Source organism: Aotus nancymaae, unplaced genomic scaffold (genome assembly GCF_030222135.1).
Source record: "Aotus nancymaae isolate 86718 unplaced genomic scaffold, 86718_ANA_hifiasm-v0.15.2.pri h1tg000016l, whole genome shotgun sequence".
Lineage (NCBI taxonomy): Eukaryota > Metazoa > Chordata > Mammalia > Primates > Aotidae > Aotus > Aotus nancymaae.
In genome coordinates, this window is record NW_026988428.1 from 24,772,735 (window position 1) to 24,786,638 (window position 13,904).

At 43.5% G+C, this 13,904-nt stretch overlaps 1 long non-coding RNA gene across 1 annotated transcript; it reads left to right on the forward strand.

Annotated features, from left to right (window-relative positions):
* The first annotated feature begins 8,400 nt into the window (after positions 1–8,400).
* LOC105709526 (uncharacterized) lies at positions 8,401–13,077 on the forward strand. The gene is made up of 2 exons (XR_001105537.2): positions 8,401–9,679; positions 11,630–13,077. It is a non-coding gene; the product is annotated as an uncharacterized LOC105709526 (long non-coding RNA).
* The last annotated feature ends 827 nt before the right edge of the window (positions 13,078–13,904 follow it).

The following is a 13,904-nucleotide window of genomic DNA, read 5'->3' on the forward strand; positions in this document are numbered from 1 at the left end:
CCTTCACATATGTACCCAGTAGTGGGATTACTGAATCATATGGTAGTTCTATTTTTAATTTCTTTGAAATATCTCCACAGTTTTTCATAATGGCTGTACTAATCTACATTCCCACCAATTGTATACAAAAGTTGCCTTTTCTCCATATCCTTGTCAATGCTTATTAACTTTTGTCTTTTTGATAGTAGCCATTCTAACAGGTGAGAAGTGATATTATAGTTTTAATTTGCATTTCCTTGATGATTAGTGATGTGCAGCATTTTTTAATATACCTGTTAGCTACTTGTATGGAAGACCCTCTACCCCTGTCTTTGAGAAGGCAGCTTCAGGAGGGGTTCAGGAGCAAGGAAGCATGAAGTCAAGCCTAGCAACCAACAAGGTGACAGATACCATAGCCCAGTGACCTTCATGTTCGCATTATAAGATTTGAGACTTTTACATAACAAAATCACTTGCTTAAAAACAGCCAGACATTAATATGTGACAGTGTTTGGGCATAGCATTTCTATAGGGCTTGGAAGTTGGAAAATCTGTTTTCTTGTATTTCTCCTGCTTTCACTATTCATAAGCAAATTTATCAAGCACAATTTTATGCAAGTCTCTTTGCCAGAAGCTGTGGGGGATGAAAAGATATGTAAGACACAGTTCTTGACTTCAATAAGCTTGTGATCTCATAGGGAGAAAGCCTCACACCGTGAAAAGATTAACCAAAAATACATAGCAGTATGTAAAGGTTGAATGGGGGAGTGCTGATTAAATGTGGCTTTTATCATGTGAGGTGAGAGCTTACTGTGAGCAATAAAGGACAGAGAAAGCTTATCAAAAGAAAATAAACTTGAGTTGGAATTTGAAGGAAAGGATTTAAAGGAATAAGCTAGACATGGAAATAAGCTAGAGGGGAAATTTCAAGAGAGACATAATGTAAATAAAGATGCTAAAGGATCAGTATACAAAGGACGTTTAATTGGGATTGCCTTGTGGTGTAGAGTCTGAGAAAATATATTCAAAGAAACAGTCCAGCAATTAAAAGTAATTCAAATCTTTGCTGGAATCTTTCAAAGGCTGTCCACAGGGATCCATCCAATTGGTAATCCCAAGCATCATTTCTTATAATACCCTTTTCTACATTTCTTGCGGTCTAATATCTTTCACGTATTGCAGCTATAACTAGACCAAGGGTTGGTGATTTTTTTCCATAAAGAGCCAGATAGTAAATATTTCAGTCTTTGTGGGCCAGATAGGCTCTGTTGTAACTATTTCACTCTGCAGCTGCAGCTACCAAAGCAGCCATAGACAATAGGTTAATGATTGATATGGCTATGTTTCAATAAAACTTTATTAGCAATAATAGGTGGCAGACTGCATTTGGCCCACAAGCCATAGTTTGCTTATCCCTGAGCAAGACTTATCCAATACCCCCAATAAAGTCAATCCCTCCTCACAACCTAAGTTCTTTTCTTTTTTTATCCTTCCCCTGTCCTTTTTCTTGTCTCTCACAGTTAAATTTCATTCCTTATGTCAGTTCCTGTTTTGCATTAAGAATCAGGGTCAATGAATAGAGAAAGACACACCTATGACTATGATTGCTCAGCTGATAATTTTCAAATCTGTTATCTCTAGCCCAAATGTCTCTGGTGACCTGCAGACCTATTTATTCAACTCCCTAGCTGGTGTTTCTGGGAAACAGGAAGACCCCAAGGCCCTTCAACTCAGGGTCCAGTAGACTTTTGATTTTATACTACTTTTAAGCAAATAAGTTAGCCTGTTACTATTTTATGGAATCACAGACATACCAGGGAACTATTGACCATTTCTAACAAGGAAGAGTGAGTCAACCCAAGGAATATTTTAAGAAAATTAATCTGGCAGCAGTGTGTGGGATGGACTGTAGTGGGTATTAACAGAAAGCCAAGAGACCTATTACGAGGTTATGGGAAAGAACTGATGCAATAGATGTGCAGTCTAAACTAGAATGTCAGCCAGGAATGGGAAGAAGGGATGGGTGTGGGACAAAGTGTGATTCAAAGATTAGCTGGAATTGACACTGATGAGATACTGGGGAAGGAGTCAAAGTCAGTAAATGAAAGATTCCTGAGATACAAAAGCTGAGTCAGTAGGAAAATATTTGAATCATTTTTGTCTACTTTTTGAGTTCTTTTTTTTGCCCCACAAATGTCAGTGTTCCTCAGGTTTCTTTAGCCCTCTCCTCTCCTCTCCCCTCCCCTCCGCTCCCCTCCCCTCCCCTCCCCTCTCCTCTCTCCTCCCTTCCCCTCCCCTCCCCTCCCCTCTCCCCTCCCCTGCCTTCCCTTCCTCTTCTTTTCTTTTCTTCTCCTCTTTTCACTTAATAAAATTTTCCTGGGTAGCAGGATTTAAATTCATGGCTTTGAGTATGACTGCTCAGCTGATAATTTCCAAATCTGTTATCTCTAGGCCAAATGTCTCTGGTGAGCTGCAGACCTATTTATTCAACTCCCTAGCTGGTGTTTCCAGGAAACAGGAAGACCCCTCAAGGCCCCTCAACGCAGGGTCCAGTGGACTTTTGATTTTATACTACTTTCAAGCAAATAAGTTAGCCTGTTACTAATTTTATGGATGCAGGCAGAAGAAATAAAACTGAGTCAGAGACAAAAGTCCTTCTTACTCACAGCCAGCAGCATGAGCATTAGCATGTTGGCATCAATTACCCTTGCACCCCAAATCCCATGAGGATGAAATGGGGGGCCAGATGGAGGCCTGCACATGCAGTCGATTGTGTTACAAGAAAGGGACAGGAAGCTTGAGGAACCTACTGTTTTATAGCAAGCAATGAGAAAGCCTGCTGCCTGTTCTGGAAGGAATCCTTAAAGGTTGCTCACTGCAAAAAGAAGCTGGAGAAATGGCCTAGGTAAAGAGTGGTCAAGGTCAGCCAGGCACAGTGGCTCACACCTGTAATCCCAGCTTTTTGGGAGGCCAAGGCAGGTGGATCATATGAGGTCAGGAGTTCAAGCTCAGCCTGGCCAACATGGTGAAACCCTGGCTGTATTAAAAATGCAAAAATTAGCCAGGCTTGGTGGCGTGCACCTGTAATCTCAGCTTCTCGGGAGACTGAGGTGAAAGAATTGCTTGAACACAGGAGACGGAGGTTGCAGTGAGCCGAGATCACACCACTGCACTCCAGCCTGTGTGACAGTGAGATCCTGTCTCAAAAACAAAGCAAAACAAAAGAGTTGTCAAGGCCTTGCATTCTTAGCATATTCAGCAGGATATAAAGGATCACAACAGACCCATGGAAGATTGTTCCAATACTCAGCATGTCCAGTACTCAATTCACCAACTTCTTTCTTAAGCCTCTTCTATTTCCACGCTTGGTAAAGGGCACCATCTCCTACTGTAATCACTCAACCCCCAAATTAGCAGTTATTTCAGGGTCCTCCCTGTCACTGTATTTGTCTCTTGTGACTGCTTAACAAGTAGGCCAGTCGTGGTGGCACATGCCTGCAATTTCAGCTATGTGGGAGGCTGAGGCAGGAGAATTGCTTGAGCCCAGGAGTTCAAGACCAGCCTGGGCAACATAGTGAGACCCCATCTCAAAAAAAAAGAAAGAAATAAAAAGAAAAATTATCATGAACTGGATGGCTTAAGACAACGTACACTTATTCTCTCACAGTTCTGAAGGCCAGAAGTCTGACTGAAGGCATTGGAGGGCTGTGTTCCCTCAGAAGGCATTTGAGAAAATCTGTTTCTTGCTGCTCCCAGCCTCTGGGGGCTCCAGGAGCACCTTAGTGTGTGGCCATATCACTTCCAGCTCTGTCTCTACGGCCACATTGCCTCAGCCTCCTCTCCTATCAAATCTCCCTCAATCTCACCTTTATGAGACACTTGTCATTGGATTTAGAGCCTACCTGGATAATCCAGCCTAAGATCATCCTCTCAAAAGTTCTTAATTTAATCACGTTTTTGCCATATAAGGTGATAATCACAGGTTCTGAAGATTCAGGTGTGGACATATTTCTGGGGGGCCACCCTCCAGCTGACTGCAGACACCAAGTCTCTAAAGGCTCTGGCACAGTCATTTTTATGCAATAAATATCCGTTGAACTTAGGAGTTATCTACATAGAAGTAATAGTTAAAGCTGTGAAAATAGGTGGGTCTCACTTAAGGAAAGAGAAGAGGAACTATTATTTATGGAGCTTGGTGTTCTTATACCTTTTCTTTTTTGAGACAGAGTCTGGCTCTGTCGCCAGGCTGGAATGCGGTGGCGTGATCTTGGCTTACTGCAACCTCCGCCTCCTGGGTTCAAGCGATTCTCCTGCCTCAGCCTCCTGAGTAGCGGGGTTTACAGGTGCACACCACCATGCCTGGCTAATTTTTGTATTTTTAGTATGGATGGGGTTTCACCATGTTGGTCATACCGGTCTCGACCTCGTGATCCATCTGCCTCAGCCTCGCAAAGTGTTGACATTACAGGCATGAGCCACCGCACCTGGCTCTCATATACCTTTTTTAAAAAATAATCACGACGAGGCGAGGTGACTCACTCCTGTAATCCTCACACTTTGGGAGGCCGAGGTGGGAGGATGGTTTGAGTCCAGGAGTTTGAGACCAGCCTGGGCAACATAATGAGACCAATCTCTATTTTTTGAAATAAATAAATAAAATAAAAATAATCCCATAATTTCTATAAAGGAAATATTTTATTCCCATTTTACACACGATGAAGCTCAGGTTCATGGAAGGCAAGGAATATTTGAAATCATTCTGTTAATAAGTGACACAGTCAGGATTCAGATCCAGATCCGAATAAAGAAAAAAAAGAGAAAGATCCATGATTTTTCTACTGTATTACTCACAATTCAGCAGCCTACCTTTGGGGACATGGTGGTCCCTCAGTGCATTTGTCCAATATGTGAGTTGAGTGTAGAGTAAATGTGGATTTTCTACAGGAATTGGGGCATGAGAAATTCTCAAAAGAATGTTGTGGCTCAGGTGGCAGGACAGGCCAGATGGGGAACACCTCGGACCTAGTGTCTGGGTCCATCCGGAAAAACTGCTTGGTGCAGCAACTTCTTGCAGGCAGGCTCTTAGGCATCTGTGTGGAAGGAGATTTGGACAAGTGGGAAGGACGCAGAATTGGAGTGGGGTGGGGAGAGGAACAAGGTAAGGCTGGAGGGACACTGGGGACCAGGTGGAAAACAAGGTAGACACTGAAGACAGCATCTGCACGGTGAGGCCAGGACGCAGGCCCAGGAGCTTGAAGTAGGCTGTGTATGATGTTAAATGACTTGACAGTGGCAATTAGATAGGGATAGCAGGAACCGTGAAGGTCCTGACACTTGCTAAATGAAACTTAAGTATTTGCAGGAGTGATCAAATTGGAGACTGAACATCAAAAGCTATACCTGATATTAAAAGCAGCAATAAACATGTTGATGATAATAATCATGATGATGATGACAGATTAAGACACACACACACACACACACACACACACACACACACATTCTCACAGAGAGATGATGAGAAGATTAGATATCTATAGATTAGATAGAAAGATAGATACATAGATTGAATCTATTGTGCATCTATGTGGCAGGCACTTATTAAACATTATCTCATTTAAGCAAGCAGTAGGCCCAATGAATGAGATATTAGTGGAATTATTTTATAAGAAACCCAGGTTTAGCAAGGGGAGGTGACTTGCCTGATGTCATAGATGGTAGCTATGTATAATCAGCTATGACAGATTCAAACCCAGACTGTATGTCTCCAAAGTCGTGCACTTAATCAGTAATTTGCACTGTCATCTACCCTTTTTAATATTACTAGACAATATGTTCAAAAATCAGTAGCTGTAGAAAGGAAGCAATATCCACTAGGCCCTTGGGCTGGCAAGCGTTCCATGGACCATAAGAAGCCCTTTGCACCCTCATTGGCCCCAAAAGCCTCCCCCTACTGAAAAATGAATGTGCTGCATGGATGATCTGTGACTCTGTAACCAGATAACTGAATTCACTTTCTTGCTAGTTCCTGTGGATTTTCAGTTCAGTGCCCCAAGTTCAAGCCTGGGGGGTAAAAATGTCTGTGACAATCATCTGTGTTCCCAGTGAGTTCTCCAACGGGTAGTTGGTGCAATCTAATGAGAGTCAGCACTGATGAGAGGCGCTGATATTCAGTTTCTCATTTTGCCAAAAGAACGATGCAGGGAAAGGAGGCAGAAGCAGAGGACCTGATATCAGCAGTCCTGTCTCTAATGCCGGCTCCATGATCCTAGGAGAGGTGCTTAACCTCTCTTATCTGTTCGATGGTGATAATAATTGCAATTATTACATGCATTCTTGGGGTGATGAAAGGAGATGGTATACACTGAGTTCTGGGCACAATGCCTTGTAACAAGTGCTGGTGTTTCATTTGGAATAGCCACAGCTCATTCTTCCACAGGAGCCTCTGAGCTGATTTTGCCCCGTTCCAACTTGGATAGGTATAAGAGCCCTCCTTTCATGTCAGTACCTCACTTGCAAGGGTATGGGACCTCACTTTCCATTCCTGGGATGTCCTGCCAGTGCATGGGTGTTTCTCACATAGAGAAGTACAAGCACAGAGGAACATTATTTCTGATGGACAAGGGACAGGCAAAGTGCTGGTGGATGGAGTTTTCTCCTCCGAAGGCTCATCACCAGATCTTGCCCTCTCTTATCTTAGTGATCCCTCCTCTTCTCCTGTGTGAGCACCAGATATGTTTTAGCTAGCCTGCGATTGAAGAAACTAACGCAACAAATGTATATCCTCTCCCAGTCTTAGATTGGCAGTTTTAAAATTTAGTAGCTAGGAGTCCAGGAACTATACTGGTTAAATCAAAGGCCCTGGAACTGCACCTGCAAAACTCGCAATAGAATGACGACCTCCCGGTGTGATGAATTTTCTTTCTAGATTTTGTATTCTGTGGCCTTGTTTATACTTGGGCAGGTGCTCTCAGGCTCTTGTAAAGTTGCTTCTATAGTTCTTCAGGTCATAAACTTAGAGCTCCTTTGAATTATAAACAAAATGTAAATACAACAGCTTTCAAGTTGAAGATGTTCAAGATGTCAGACAGGGAAATATGTCAACCTGCTCTCCCTCCCAAGAGCCCATTGAAAAGATAGAAATAATTTTAAAGTGATAGATGATAGCATTGAAAACTCACTGGAGACTAGGAAAAGGTCTTCAGAGGGCCAAACATGTTAAGGAAGAGCTGGAGGAGAGAGAGTAAAGGGATCGCGATGACTGAGAAAGCCCAGGAACCTTGGGGAAATGTAAGTCCTGAGTTAACATGAGTACGCACTACTGCTATTTTTTTAATTGGGTTCTTTGTTTTCTGATTGTTGAGTCTTAAAAGGTCTTTTTGGATATAGTCTTTTTTATGACATGTGTTTTGCAAATATTTTCTCCCAGTCTGTGGTTTGTCTTCTGACTCTCTTAATAGTGTCTTTTATAGAGCTGAAGTTTTTATTGTTGATGAACTTAATTGTATCAAGTTTTTCTTGATGGTACTTTTGATGTTGTAGCTAAAACCTCATTACAAAACGCAAGGACCAGATTTTCTCTTGTTTTCTTTGAGAAGTTTTATAGTATTGCATCTTATATTTAAATCTGTGATCCAGTTTGAGCAATTTTTGTGAAATCTATTTTTTTTAAAGAAGAAAAACATAGGAGGAGGAGAAGGAGAAGCAGCAGAGAACTTATGTCCTCCAGGCCTAATGAGGCCATTGGAGCATAAATCCTTAGGACTTATGAAGCACTTATATTTCATAAGCACTTACCTAAATTAATCATGTAATTAATCTCCAAGGATGGTAACCAAGTGATTTCTGTTAAAAACTATCATTATTTATTAATGGATTAGAAAGCTGATGGAGAGTTTTGCATAAGCTTCCACAGGGGAAATTGGAGTCACTGAAGAACCAATTCCAATCTCTTCAAGGTCTTGCAACTGAAAAGCAACAGAACCCAAACTCACTGCAGCCAGTGGGACCCACGGAGGTGGAAGGCTGGAGTGTGCCCAGTCACACTGTGTGACAGTCGTAAGAAATAACTAAACCCTGCAGGGCATCCATTTCTCTGTTGTTAACCACAACACAAAAATCCTGCCCCCACTGCCCTTGCTGAGCTGAAAAGGCGAAGTCTTGATTGAAATGAAAATTATTTATCCTGGAAATGTTGATTAAATTGCATATTAAATTAATTTGAAATAAATTATAATTAAAAACAAGAATGCTTTGAAATCATGGATCCCTGAACTATCAGTTATTACATAACTTGCTTTGCTAGAGTTACAGCGTATTGTGTTGTAGTTGAGAACACAGGCTCTGGAGCCAGATTGCAGGATTTTGATCTCATTTCCCACCTGGGTGACTTTGATCAAGTTACTTGCCTCAGTTCCCCCTCCCACCCCCCCATAAAATGAGCATCATGATAGTACCTGCAAGACAGGGTCATTTTGAGAATTAAATGAGTCAAATATGTGAAAGCATTTAGCCCAGGTCCAGATACATGGTAAGTGCGCAATAAAGTTTAATATCTACACAACCCATAAAGGACTTGGAAATTTTATCATAATGAAGAGGGAACATGGATATGTCACCACATTTCTTTTCTGTCTCCACAGCCTTTAATGAGGTGGGTCCTGACCAAGGGTCCTGCAGATGCACTCACCTGCCCAAGACCTGCTTCTCTGTTCCCGACCTCTCCTTGTCTCTGTCCCTGTCTCTGTCTGTTATTCTATCTCCTTCTCTTCTCCTTCCTCCCCTTTTATTTTCATCCCCCCTTTCTTTTTCCTCGAATTCAGGATAAGGAGGGACCCTACAATTGGTTGGGTTGGCTTGTAGGAATTATTTTATCTCATGGAGCATCAGAGAAAAACAACCATGCCTGTGAAGGCCTCTGAACGATCTCCCTCTGTATCAGCGTCTCTACCCCACATTTTGGGAGATGTTTGGAGGTTCTAGCAGGGGAGTGCAGCTACTCTTGGCCTTGACCAGTCCTCTATCGGGATGGTTGTCCTCTTTCAGGGAATGTGCAGCTTCAGGAGGGACACACATGGAGCAGTGAGGGAGGAAGGGGACACTCGCCCAGCCAGCCAGATGAGCCGAATCAACCCTGGAGATCAACGGGGTGACATGTCACAGCCAGATCACCCTCACATCTCCCACTTCTTATATCTCTCTCTCTGTCTGCATGCCTCTTCTACTTGTCTCTGCTTCCGCCTCTCTTGATGCCTCTTACATCTTCCTGGCTCTCTCCATGTCTCTTGTCCTGTATGTCTTTCTATTTCTCTCTTGTATCTCTCTGCTGCTATCTTATGATGTGTGTGTGGGGTTGGGGCAGGGCGCAGCGGTTGTGTAACGGTGTGTCCTGTCCTTTTAGCTGTGTGTGTCCCCTCAGCTGTGGGAGGTGAGCTCCCTGGGCCTTCTGACATCCTCTGGGGAAGGGAGAGGAAGAAGAGGAAGAGAGTCTGATCCTTTCTGTCTCTCCTGCATTGGGATGCGGTTGAGAGGGCTTTCTCAAACAACGGCACCTGTGGATACACCCTAGCAAGCAGTTCTGGAATCTGGGGCATCAGGTCCCTCTTGATAGCCCCTGAAGTAGCAGGAACTTTAAGCAATGTGTCTGTGAACAAGTGTCCAAGCTGCGCATGCCACGTACTGTAAAGTCTGAGCAAAGCGTGTAAGTAGAGCAGAGCCCATCATTCTAATCAAGACAACGTACACGAAAGTTAACTGGGCACATTTAATGATACGCATGATTATGATTGTGCTGCATGGTAATTAAGCATAAATGGTGAGGGGCTCATGTAAATGACTGTAATTAGTATTACTTTTTCACAGCTAAGCCAAATTTTATTTTCCCTTTCTACATTGCTAATTTGCCAGCATCTGTAATCAGTGTCAATGTTGATAATTTCTGATGTCATATACTGTTTAATCATCACATCGCATGAACATACACAGATCCAGGCACACAGATGCACATGGATGCACACACATACCCCCATGTGCACACAGGCTCACCCACACCCCTGCCTACACACACACGCTCACCCACACCCCCGCTTACACACACACATGCTCACCCACACCCCTGCCTTCACACACACACACACTCACCCACACCCCTGCCTTCACACACACACACGCTCACCCACACCCCTGCCTACACACAAACACGCTCACATACACCCCTGCCTTCACACACACACCCCTGCCTTCTCACACACACACGCTCACCCACACCCCTGCCTTCACACACACACACGCTCACCCACACCCCTGCCTTCACACACGCTCACATACACCCCTGCCTTCACACACACCCCTGCCTTCACACACACACACGCTCACCCACACCCCTGCCTTCACATACACTCACCCACACCCTTGCCTACACACACATGCACGCTTACCCACACCCCTGCCTTCACACACACACGCTCACCCACACCCCTGTCTTCACACACACACACCTGCCTTCACACACATAGACACACATGCTCACCCACAGCCCTGCTTTCTCTCACACACACGTGCTCACCCACACCCCTGCCTTCACACACAGACACGCTCACCCACACCCCTGCCTTCACACACACACACACACGTTCACCCACACCCCTGTCTTCACACACACACACACACACACACACACACACACACACACACAGAGCCTGGACCCAGCACTGAAATGATGCACCTGGTCCCTGGTCCACTTACCCCATTATTCAGGGCAGAGGTTTCCTGTGTGTTTCTTTACTTTCTTTCTTTTGTTTTTTTTTTGGTAAGAGTATTGCTCTGTTGCCCAGGCTGGAGTGCAGTGGCACAATCTCGACTCATTGCAACCTCTGCCTCTCAGGTTCAAGCAATTCTCCTGCCTCAGCCTCCCAAGTAGCTGAGATTACAGGCAACCGCCACCATGCCTGGCTAATTTTTGTATTTTTAGTAGAGACGAGGTTTCATCATGTTGGCCAGGCTGGTCTTGAACTCCTGATCTCAAGTGATCTTCCCACCTCAGCCTCCCAAAGTGCTGGGAACACAGGTGTGAACCACCACGCCTGGCCCTGCAATGTTCCAATTTTCCTACTTTCTGATCCTGGAGCAATTGAGACCACTTTAGAGAAGTGACAGCTTGACCATCACCTGAGATCATCTGAGCTCCTAATCCTAAAATTCTATTCTAAAAATACTAATATTGGGAGTGGTGATGGTGGTAAAAACAGAAATACTTTTATATTTCTAATATATACAATTTTAGTTTATTAGTTACTTTCATGTTCTCACCATCATTTTTATAATCATAAAAATTACCATAATTTTGGATTTTAATATGTCAGACAAAATGGCATGTTCTTTACACGCATGATTCCCCTAAACTTTGAAGTACATATTATTCCCCATTTCCTAAATAAGAAGCTGGGGCTTACTGAAGTGAAGCACATGCCCAAGGTCCCGGAACAAGGAGGTGGAAAGCCGAGACCCAAATTCTGTGGATTTTGACTCTAAAGTCCATGACTGTAACTACTCTGCTCTTCTGGAGAATGACGAGGACATATTTCCTTTCCTAAATCTTAATTTTTTCACCAGTAACTATGTTCATAGCTCACATCTGTCTTATTTTTTATAGAGAAGAAGTGGCTAATGGGCATTGGATATTTGAAAAGAGTTTTTCTGCCAAAAAGAGGAGAGCGCAGAGAATGAAGAGGCAGCCCGCGCTGCCGACGCAGCGGGGAAGCCAAAGCCGTTCGTCGTCCCTGGTAGCAGAGTGACCGCGGGGATCGTTTAAAGCTCGAGAGAGTTAGAGAGTTCACAAGAAGAAATCTGGGCAGCAGGACTGCGTCCAGCCTTTCAGCAGTTCGTGCTGGGAGCTGCTCCCCGACGAGACTTTCACCTCATCTGGATTTGCTCTCCATACTCCCTAGGCTGAAAGTTCTCTTTTTGGTCTCCCTGGAAAAGAAGGGTTTCATAGGCATAAATGTGGAGGAAGGCGAGGGTTGCCCTGTTACTGTATGCCCTCATCTGCCAGGTCTGGGCTGCTCCCTCTTTTTAAACAGTGCCCCCGCCCCCACCACCACTGTTCTAGCCTTCAGGTCTGACCAGAAAGTTTCTTCTTTGATTCTGCCTCCTTGACCACAGTGAGTGGTCCAGGGATAAGCAAGTCAGATCAACCAAAGTGGGGGGAAGGCTCTCAAAAGTCCTGAGACTGTAAGGTATCAGAGGCAACAAAGAAATGAAAATTTCCTTCTGTAACCCTCCATGTCCTCATCCACTGTAGCTGTTCCTCCCCCCACCGCCGCTCCCACATGACCTGAGCCCCTCACTGTTTCTCCCACTCTTCTTGGTTAAATCCAAATGGTCTAAACAGTGACCGCTAATTGCTAAAGATGATTCCTCCCTTTTCTGGGAACCATCTTTGAACAAATATTCTTAAAATGAAGTGAACTTGAGTTGACCCTGCCTGCTGAAACCCTATAAAAAATTCCACCCTACTTCCCAAGTTAGAACGCTCTTTTTCATGCCGGTATTACTGAAAGCCTTATGCTAATGGTGCTCTTGGTTTTTTCCACAAAGGATACCAGTTAAGAGATGTTGAGATGCTAGCAGCAGATCTACAGCTTGTGGAGAAGCCAGTCTGGGAGAATGAAATTGACGTGCTAACTGGTTAAGAAATAAGTGCTAGAGGGAGCGACGGAGAGACCTCCTGGTGTTCAGTAGTCCATCTTGCTTCTCTAAGACCAGGATTCTTCCCTGTTCTTCCCATTTTTGGTTGTATAAGTGAATTAGTTAAAAATATAAGATTTTGAAAAAGGAGAACCACATCTTCAAATGTGGCTGTGCAAACGTAATGTTATAACTGTATACTGAAAGAAATTTGAATTTAGTGCCTCTGTGTCCAGGAATAAGGGTAAACATTATCTTATCGTTTCACATAGCTCTGTCAACTCAAGTCTCTTCTGGGTAAATGATGAGTCAGAAACTCAGGGTTCTTCTCTCATTCAATGCCACCCTCACTTCTGGGAATGAATAAATTGCTGGAGAATCAGGGTGTTGAAGAGTAATTAAAAAAAAAAAACACATACAAGTATATAATGTCAACAATTTTGTTTCATTTATTATTTAACAAGGAAACCAGTAAAAAGTAAAAATTGGTTGAAAGGAGAATCCAAGGACAAAACACATATATAGGCAATCAGAAATATTGAATTAATTTTGCCTATAGATGCAAAACTAGCCTCTTCCATAGAGTGGAAATCAATGCACCTTCATTGGACAGAAGTCATTTGCATTTCTCAGAACAGAAATCATGTGCATCACCTGAACCTTCCACCACTTAACTTCAATTTCTACAGATTAAATAGTCAAGGACAATGAAAGACACAGACTCGTGTAGAATTAGATAACCCCGGAAGGGTCCTTTCTCCAGAAATTTTGTCAAGAATTCAATCTGTGCAATTTGATCCCCTACACAAGATCCACAGACTGGCTTCAATAGATGTGAGATTTGAATAACTGAATTTGAGAAATTGCCTGAAAATACCCTATATATTTCCATCAAGCCAAGAATATTCCTCTGTTTTCATACAGTCCCACAATCAATTCATGGTCATTATGACAACATAATTTCTAGTTTCCCCCATAAATTTTTGTTATGACAGGTTAGCCAGGCACACCAGAAAATCTCACCACTAGCCCTTTGCACCCCACCACGAGATGCATGTGCAAATGGAGAGCCGTTGGAAAAACTAGGGCTTCTGTAGGGGGAGGGGAAAGGTTTACAGATTTCAAAATCAGAGGAAACACAACAGCTGAATACGGGCTTGTAGCCCCAATTAGGAAAATCTGAAAATCAGGAGGGAGAGACTTTAAAACCAGCACCTCTGTTCTGAGGCCCCCATCTGCTG